Below are 10554 nucleotides of genomic sequence, written 5' to 3' on the forward strand. Positions count from 1 at the left end.
CAGCTCTGACATCGACATTCGGCACAAGTGCCTAAAATCGAGCTAGGGCGAATGTCAAGCCAGCTCTGACATCGACATTCGACACTAGTCCCGAATATCGAGCTAGGGCGAATGTCGAGCCAGCTCTGACATCGACATTCAACACTAGTCCCGAATATCGAGCTGGGGTCAACGTCAAGCCAGCTCTGACATCGACATTCCAGACTAGTCCCGAATATCGAGCGGGGATGAATATTGAGCTAGCTATGACATCGACATTCAACACTAGTCCACTATATCAAGCTGGGAAAAAATATCGAGCCATCGACATTCGACAGTAGTCCCGACATTCGACAGTAGTCCCGATTATCAAGCTGTGATGAATATCGAGCCAGTTCTCGTCCCGAACATCGAGCTGAGAAAATGCCGAGCCAGCTCTGACATCGACATTCGACACTAGTCCCGAATATCGAGCTAGGGCGAATGTCGAGCCAGCTCTGACATCGACATTCGACACTAGTCCCGAATATCGAGCTGGGGTTAACGTCAAGCCAGCTCTGACATCGACATTCCAGACTAGTCCCAAATATCGAGCGGGGATGAATATCGAGCCAGCTTTGACATCGACATTCAACACTAGTCCACAATATCAAGCTGGGAAAAAATATCGAGCCAGCTCTGACATCGACATTCGACAGTAGTCCCGATTATCAAGCTTAGACGAATATCGAGCCAGTTCTGACATCGATATTCGATGCTCATCCCGAACATCGAGCTGGGAAAATGCCGAGCCAGCTCTGACATCGACATTCGGCACTAGTCCCGATTATCGAGCTGGAGCGAATGTCGAACCAGCTCTGACATCGACATTCGGCACTAGTCTCGAATATCGAGCTGGGGCGAATGTCGAACCAGCTCTGACATCGACATTTCGGCATTAGTCTCGAATATCGAGCTGGGGCGAATGTCCAGCCAGCTCTGACACAGATATTCGGCACTTGTCCCGAATATCGAGCTGGGACGAATATCGAGCTTACTCTGTTACGACATAGGCACTAGTCCCAAATATCGAGCTGAGGCGAAAACAGTAAAATATACTGTCCGAAAATTTAGAGACATTAATTATGAACGAAAATTAAGTAATTATTTTTGCTAAAAAAGAGGGTGTCCGAAAACTCAATTAGCTATTACGGTATACTGCGCATCTTAAAATCTTATCGTCAGCTGAATTTTCGTGCAAATATCCGATAAGCATTTCTGTGTGAAAACCAATGTTTTCTGCTTAGTTTACATAAATATCTTAATATCCAAGTATATAACACTATCTGCGTAATAATCATTCAAATATTCAAGAACAAACGAGCAACACACATTATTAAGAAAATGTCATAATTGAAGAAATTGTCTTAAATTGTATCTTTATTATTCCGAATAAGAATCTTGTTCAATCAAATATATGCCACTACGCAAGAAGTATATTTACTAAGATGCAGTGAGGCTGTTAAAAAGAAAGGCTCACCGAGGCTGATACAACTTTAAAGCTAGTAAAGGGATGCTTAAAATCACGTTATATAAACACATACATATATATGTGCATACGAATTTAAAGTAAGACAATAATAACACACCTGACACCTGCATTATTTTGTTCCCTATAATACGAACATTATTTTACCAACATAACCACTAGTACCAACATTCTCTATTAACCCATTAGTGGCATTACTTAAGTCCAGATGAATAAAGGTTTTGAAATGTATGGTTCTCATTCCTCCTCGGCTCTTACCGCAAATACATGTGCGTTATATAAGCCCTAACCGAAATGACATTGTTTAGATACGATTTATTGTTTAATTTATTACAGCGATAGCTTGGATATCTACATTTGAGTATTCGAAAGCAACGCGACGCCTGTATTTGTGTCATAGTCATTGCCCGTTATCAAGCTAAATCCAAACATGATTTGCACGGTTTTGGATTATTGGGTTCCATTACTTGAAGATATCTGGAAACAGCAAAACTAACAATATACGTACTGATTCCAATTAAATGATTGTCATTATCGATATAACGGTGATATGAGATGAATTTCATACATTGTCATCACACATGTACAAGCTAAATGACACCATCCACCTCAATGAAATTAGTTGACCTAACATGCATCGTACGAAAATGTAGAACTGAAATGTCTCTAACGATGCCATTGATAATCAAAGTACTGACAGTACTGGTGTGACGATGCTTTTGAAGAGGATTGATATAAAAACTTCAATTTAAGTTTATCTACATCACCACAATTGTGTATGTGGGTACGAAAATTCTGGGTAGGAAAAAATTGGGTACGAATATTTTGGGTACAAAAATTATGTCAAAATAAAAATTAAGTACGTAAACAGATTTGGTTACGAAAAAAATTTGGGTAGGAGAAAAATTGGGTACGAAAAAAAATTTGGTAACGAGCAAAAATTTGGGTACGAAAAAAAATTCGGTACAAAATAATTGGGTACGAAAAATGTAGGGTACGAAAAAAAAATGGGGGTACGGGGAAGTAGTACCCGTGGGGAACTTGATCCTTTCAGCGAAACTGGGAGGCGGGTTACATCTCGATCAAATATAACAAGAAATATCTTTAAAAAGGTATTCGACGTGTATTTGCTGTACTACTTATTAAAAAACTGTCTGTTACAGTAAAACGTTTGTGGGTTATAACATTACGTTTCAGCATATAAATTCAAAACTTGACATGCTCTTTAATTTCACATGTATATCTACCAAACTTAATATTTCGTTGATTCCTCTCCTAAGTTAATGATGCTATGTGTACGGACGTGATTTCACAATCCCATGTGCATCAAGATATACTTTTTCTCTTTTTCTTTTTCTCTAATTCAATAAGCTTAGGCATGTTTGTTCGTTACGTACGGCAATAATTTCATGATGATTCCCGATCGAAAGTGGGTATGAGCACATAGTCGTAAGAGCACTTGAATACGTGAGTTCGCCCATGAACACATGGTAAGGTTAACTAAAACTCTCTGCGATATAACCTAATATGTGTTTAAAACAGCAAACAATATCCAGCAAACGAATAAATTGTCAAACAAAGTATGTGCACTGATGTGGCTCTGTAATTTATGTTTGCAAAGTTTATTAATTAAATATGCAGAATGAGAAAGCACGCAGAAGAGCGAGTATCACAGATATGATACGGCTATTATGCTGTTTATATACCATAGTCGCTACAACGTTTACAAATGGCAGGTTCGAAATAATTCGTTTTCTTTACACTCATGAAAGTTAATTATACACGGTTTAATTCGTAATTTATTTACTGAATCACGACAAATGTCAAATACAATACAGAACATGCATAGAATTTTCATTAATCTATAAACATATAATGGATTGAATATAACTGATTTAAAATTAACGTTTTCAAACTATTATTAAATCTTTTCCCAGAATATGCTGTCCTATTTATAGCTTAGCTTCCTATACCTTTATCAATGATAATCAGCGAGGTATGCCGATTAGATAAATCGAGCTATCTCAATCGGACTGGCTCGGTCTTTTACATAGGTTGCCATTGTGAAGATTTTTTTCATGATATGATAACTTAGACGATGCTTCGCAGCATCGTCAAAAATGTAATGGTAAAGGTTACCTTGTTCCGAACTGTTATTCAATTTAACAATTGTTGAATATGTATTTAGACTTGCACCAGAAGTTGTATTTAGTATCTTTGCCATGGAATACTATTTTCCCTAGTATACAAAGCGAATGAATTAATACTTAAACAATGAACTAAACACTATGATGCGGCATTCACAAAAGTAAATCGTTTTTGTTTGTATAATTACATAAGCGATGTTGTTTGCATAGTTATCAAATCATTCAACAAAGAAAGATTTTGAGAAATGCCATCTGTATCAATTCTATTTATAGAACGTTCAGCGAGGTTCGCAGCGCCATTATTTTTATTCGTGCGAAATCTGATATATTCACAAAAGGCCAGGCGGAAAATTTGATTCAATGCATTTATTATAACACTGATAGACATAAAGCATTATTTATATATTTAGCCTAGCTGATGACAACGGCATAACCAATTTTTAGTTGTTAGCGTTTGCTCACAACTAATGTTACAGAGCAATTTTTGCATGTCAGTATGCTCTTAGCTACGCTAGGAACGATAACCACCGTCTGTTGCACTACATGCAGTAAAATTATGCAGACAACGAATGCTATGATTAGGTACGAAAAATTTTAGGTACGGAAAAAGAATTGGGGGAACGGGAAAGTAGTACCTGTGGGGAACTTGACCCACACTCGCACATTTTCGGCCCTTTCCGTCAAACATCAGATAAGTTCCTCGAAGGCAATAGTATGAATACACATTTCGGAAGCGGTAATGGGGTCCTACCTATCGCGTCAAAATGTAAGCGAAATATGTACACAAGTCTGTCAGGAATGATTGAATTAACGAAGAAAATCGTGTATTGATGTAAGTTTTTTGAAGGAATGTGCAGAAAATATATTAAACAAGAGCTGTGTCTGTGAAACACAATGCCCCCTGCTGCGCAGCTTTGAACCCATATATTTTACCTTTGATCTTGAAGGATGACCTTGACCTTTCACCACTCAAAATGTGCAGCTCCATGACATACACATGCATGCCGAATATGGAGTTGCTATCTTCAATATTGCAAAATTTGACCTTTGACATTGACCTTGAAGGATGACCTTGACCTTTCACCAATCAATATGTGCAGCCCTATGAGATACGCATGCACGCCAATATTGAAAAAGTTATGGCCAATGTTAAAGTTTTCGGACAGACAGACAGACGCTTTATATTTGACATTTGACCTTGAAGGATGACCTTCACCTTTCACAACTGAAAATGTGCAGCTCCATGAGATGCACATGTATGCCAAATATCAAGTTGCTATGTTCAATATTAAAAAAGTTATGGCCATTAAAGTTTTCGGACGGACGGACAGACTGACACACTGACTGACTGACTGACTGACTGACTGACAGTTCAACTGATATAGGCGACCCTACCGGGGGCATAAAAAGCAATGGCGATATTTTTTCTCAGCCACATAATTGTTAATAGTTTGATATCACAAAATGAAAGTGAAAGTAGAACTGTCAAAAATGACAACCTGTCAACGTGTTGTTTTTGCTGGCACGAGAGGGCGATTACACTCAATGTGTTCACATTTTGACCATAGACTTTGTCAATGACCTTTATAGTATGGGTAGCTTTGATATTATTTATTGCTATCATGTAACTGCATGATTGTGTATATGTTTACATTACACAAAGCATAAATAATGATATAAATATACTGATTGAGCTTATAATAATTTGAGAACTATAGCCAGGTCAATTAAGGACTTAAAATACAATTTTGTGTCCTGATTTCATGAAGAAATGACCATGCATGTCCTAGATTTCAAATTCAATGCCCTGGTGTGACACATTGGTAGCATTACCGTTAAACTGTTACCAGGCTTATGAAATTAGTTTTTATTGAACTATCTAAGGAAATCTAAATCAGGCACTGATTTTTCTTAATTTAATACAGTCATATATCAGTTGTGGCCTCTGGGTAATGATCAATTTTTGCTTACTTGTCACACCCTTAAAACTTTTCACAGGTCTATAATAGCAAATCTCGATTTAGGTGATCTTCAATGGTACATTTAAACTTTAGCTCTGTTACAAGAGTGCTGGTAAAAGCCAGTCACATATTTAAATCTAGGCCATGTCAAAATCAAAGTGTCAAAGACAAATGAAAGATCCGTTCATTAATTATTGCCCAGATGTTTACTACTGCTGTAAGTTTTTATATAATATGACTGATGAACATCAAGTGAGAGAAAATTCACATTATCATTGTATATCAGGTTTAGCAGCCTTTTAGATAACAAAGTATGCTAGTTTTCAATGTCGCTTCTGGGGATCAAACCCGTAGGGCTTTTTGGAAGATTCTAAAATGTTCGATCCCTCAAGAGCAACCAAACCAAAAATTAAGTCAAATATTGCCGACTCGGTTTTTTGAGTCGGTTCATGAGGGATAATGGAGCTTGATTGGTCATTGTCGGCTCTGGTACTACTTACATGAACCCCGGGTACTCTTAAGTATACTTACATGTACCCTGGGTACTCTAAGTATACTTACATGTACCCCAGGTACGGTAAATAAACGTAATTGTACTCGGTCCATATTAGACTGTACCCGAGTTGTATTCGCGCCCAAAATCCGATGCTGTAAAACGCGCAACCGATTATCTTAAACACACTTCTCTTAAGAAAACACTGCATCAACATGCTTTTTGAGTATGTGTTCCGATAATATAAAGGCCATTCTACAGAAAATTAACATAAATGTGTATATATAATTATTACAAAAAATAGTCGACAACGACTGATTTAGGGTTAAATTTCCCGGGTACATTTTATTATATTTACCGTATCCGGGATACATGTAAGTATACTTAAGAGTACCCGGGGTACATGGACGTAGTACCCGAGCCGACAATGAACAATCGAGCGATAATGAAAGGTGCAACATCTCTCATGCCCCCTAGCATCGCCTTTATCAGTATTCAATTCTCAACAGGAAAGTGCTTGAGTCATTGATCCCGAGGGACAAGAAAAACAATTGATTAATGTTCGAAATAAATAATTTGATTAATGGCAGTTCTATTATTTGAGCCAGGTCACAGGAAAAGCGCAGTCAAATCAGTATCCAATTAATTATTTGTTATTGTCAGAAAAACGCTTTAAAGCAAACAGCCTTCAAGCGACTGCAGGCTGATCAAGATTCAAACTGGCCACAAACACCTTAATGTCTCTTTTACTGTGACACAGTTCATTTAACTTTAAAATGATAAAAAGTACTAACACTAAGAAAGAGTACGAACCAGTAAAGAGTTTGAAATCAATGTTGAATTTCAGGACAGCTTGGTGATCTGCAAATCCCCGATGAAATGTTGATATCGGGTATCATAGTCATTCAATAAGTCGCAAAATGCTCGAATACAATTTATAAAGCACAATGTGACTTATATTGATAACTAAAAATACCAGTATGCCAGTTTTGCCGTGTCAAGCTGTTACGATCCAGAAAGTCCTTCATTCAAATCGAGTATATATCCTTCGAATTCCAACTATTGTTGTCATAAGCGGAGATTTAGTGAATAAATAATTCATATATCCTAAATGACAGCTTCTAAATAGCGGAACAAGCCAATTTATGCAGTAAGTAAGTTTTGAATCGAGACTCTCATGGGGGCGGCCATTGTTGAATGTTGAAACACGAACGACAACTCTGCTAGGAGAATGTTATCAATGACGAGCAATCTCCTACGCAGTGACGAATGCAAAAGGGAAGTAACTGAAAAATCTCAATCGGACTGGCTCGGTCTTTTACATAGGTCGCCATTGTGAAAAAAATGTTGATCGTTATGATACCTTGGACGATGCTGTTCCAGCATCGTCAAAAAACAGCATTGCAAACAGCACTTCTCATCCTTTACAACAAGAGCTGCAACCAGGGCACCTTCGGCTAGTCCAACTTGTTGACGCTCTCAAATATTAAGCTACTTTTTATATCGGTAATATTTGGAGCGTCCAACGGCTGAACCATTCGATTAATGGTGGGAAATTTTCCTTCTTTGTCTATATTGTTGCGCAAGGATTTTGTGCGCAACATTCAAGCCCCGATATAAGACACTTAATATCAACGAATTGCAAAAATATTTACATACCTGTGTAGATAATTAATTTCTCGATATTGTTCCGTAAAAATTATGTAATGACACTTTGAATTTTGCACGCCTGATCAACTTAAATCCAACCACTATTCAATTTTTCAATAACTCTCGATTCGCTCGCTGTGTAGATATATATCGATAACACGACCTCGATTTAAAGCATCTGGTTTAAATGCGGAAGAATAAACAGCGTAAAATACAGTTTGCGTTCGTCTGTTGTGGTGCAGAGCGTTACATAGTAAACCGATGTTATTATACTTTTCTGGATTAATTTAGCATTGGTTTTTTTTCTAAAGTGACAATTAAAAAGTTCTTAAATAAATTAAATCTTTTTTTATACTGTACATAAATAATATTGATACAGATCGTACAGTATACCGTCCTATGTAACGGAGAATGTAAGTACATAAAACAACACAGACAGAGGTGCGAAAAAGACATGCATAAAAACTTGCTGAAACGAAGAAGAGTGAATAGAAACTGCACCATATCTGTTTTGAACATATGCTTATTAAATCGACAAAGATTAGCATACTAGAAAAAGTCGGTGTTACATGCTCATGTTGAATAAAAAATTACGCGTACACGTTACACCGTAATGCCTTCTTCTGATTGGTTCATATTTAAATCAGCTTCATGACATGGCTACAGGTCAGTGATTGTTTTGCGATTTAAGTAGACGTTTAACTGAAGATTTTATGCCTTTCTAACTTCAATTCGACGATATTTGAGGTAAAAATGGACTTTTGAACTAAAACTGAATGAGTTGGTAATGTTATTTTGCAATTTTACGCGCAAATTGATGAAAATTTAAACTTTCTGGTTTCCAACACATTTTTGACTTTTCCCCGATGAGACGTTCCAAAGAATTTAGCCCATATAAAAAGTATCTCTTAATTTTTTGCGCATCTTATAAATGAGACTAACCTTCGGCTATTTCTGTGCGTTGACCTTGTAACATAACCTTCAAATATTGTGAAACGTGCAACTCATCTCGGTCCGAATTCATACCAAGTGTAGTAGAGCCTTCAACCTTACTCCCAATTATGTATAAGGTATTATAAAATGGCGTATTCTTAATTGGATAACAAATGTCTTTTATTAACGAAACATAACGTCTAAAGTTGACCATTTCTTCAGTAACACGTATGTCTTCCATAACCTCACTTTAATACTCGGCCTCCCAAATATAATCCCTTTACTTTTTGCCTCTCCATTATTATTGGTATGTTATGTATCAAAAATTCAATTCTCATACACAACACGTACAGTGTAGTTAAGTAGTAACGTTTATCATAAAACCTGTAGTTTGTCCAAAATGTATAGTGTAATATTCATTTTAAAGTCGCAGTTTCATTTTGAAAGCCGGTGACAACAATCATGTTTTCTTATCGCTATTGATTTGTATCTCAAATAAAGCAATCGTGATACATCGACTATCTTCGGAATGCTCAGTAAGATAGAATATACATCGTCTTACTCCGGAATCCTTCGTAACATGTATATCGTTTTCATTGTGCAAACATCTTGCCTTGCTACACCCAACACGTGATCTAGTTAGCCAGTTCATTATTAAACTCGGTACATTAACAAATGCGATATGAGGTTTAATAATAAAATACACATACAGGACATTCTGCGGGTATACACAATTGTTTGTATGTGCATATATCCATATGAACATATTAAGATGTATCTAGTGAGATCATACTGCTTACTACAAAAATTAACAAAACAAAGGCAATAACTTGTTGTGTGCCGGATGGCTAATGTATTATTTTCAGAACTGCATTCAAGAACTTGCATATATCCAATAGTGCTTGTTTATTCTTTTCCTTCAGTAAGGCGTCAATACTACGCAATTACTGTTTATTTTATATTTATTAAGGAATACATTTGCTTTCGTAATTACTTTAATAGTTCCATTGAAAACGATAATGATATACATCACCAACTTCGCAAGCGTTAAATACAGTAGTCTATTACTACGGTCTATGTTGGATCTTTTTTTTTCAGTTTGAAGTTGGTTGTAACACATCACAAAAATAACAATGGTTTGTAAAAGGCGTGGAGGTAGAACATCAAGGTAATACTCGTATTTATTTTCGGTTTTGTATATGCGATAATCGATACATTTGTTTGATTCTCGATTCTAAGATACTGATATGCACATTTTGCGCAAACTGGTCTCTAAGGCATGTTTCGATCTTAAGTAAAAGTGATTCTTTAGTGTACAAATAATCCTGATTTAAATACACATTATTAAACCCACTTCATCACTTATAGATTTTATATGCTCAGCCAGTTATATTCTTTCTCGTTTTGGGATTTGTCAAGATACATAATACATAAATTTATAAATCATAGATGATAGTTAAAAATTATTGGATATTAGGCTTCACCAAAAAAACAATAATTTTCTTTTTAATAGCTATACATTTTGGGTATCTTCCAAGCTCAAAATAAAGCATAATATGTGAGGTACTACGTTTGACCTGTAGTATTTGTTTCATAAAATCAGTATGGACTTTAACATCTGAATTTGCCCTTAACTTCACACCCCTATGTTAAAATTGGCAAGCTTGCAGAATAAACAAAGTTTCAGTTGACATTCAATTGACAAGACAAATTTCTATAGGCTTAACAATTTATTCTAGTTTGTTCAATAAAATGCCTTTAAGCTGTTAAAACACTTCTGTGTGTTTTTGAAAAAAAAAACACGCCGAGGTATGTAAATGTATCGACAACTTCAATCTGGTGATGTTCAACTACAATATTTCA

This window comes from Dreissena polymorpha, chromosome 4, assembly GCF_020536995.1.
Source record: "Dreissena polymorpha isolate Duluth1 chromosome 4, UMN_Dpol_1.0, whole genome shotgun sequence".
NCBI lineage: Eukaryota > Metazoa > Mollusca > Bivalvia > Myida > Dreissenidae > Dreissena > Dreissena polymorpha.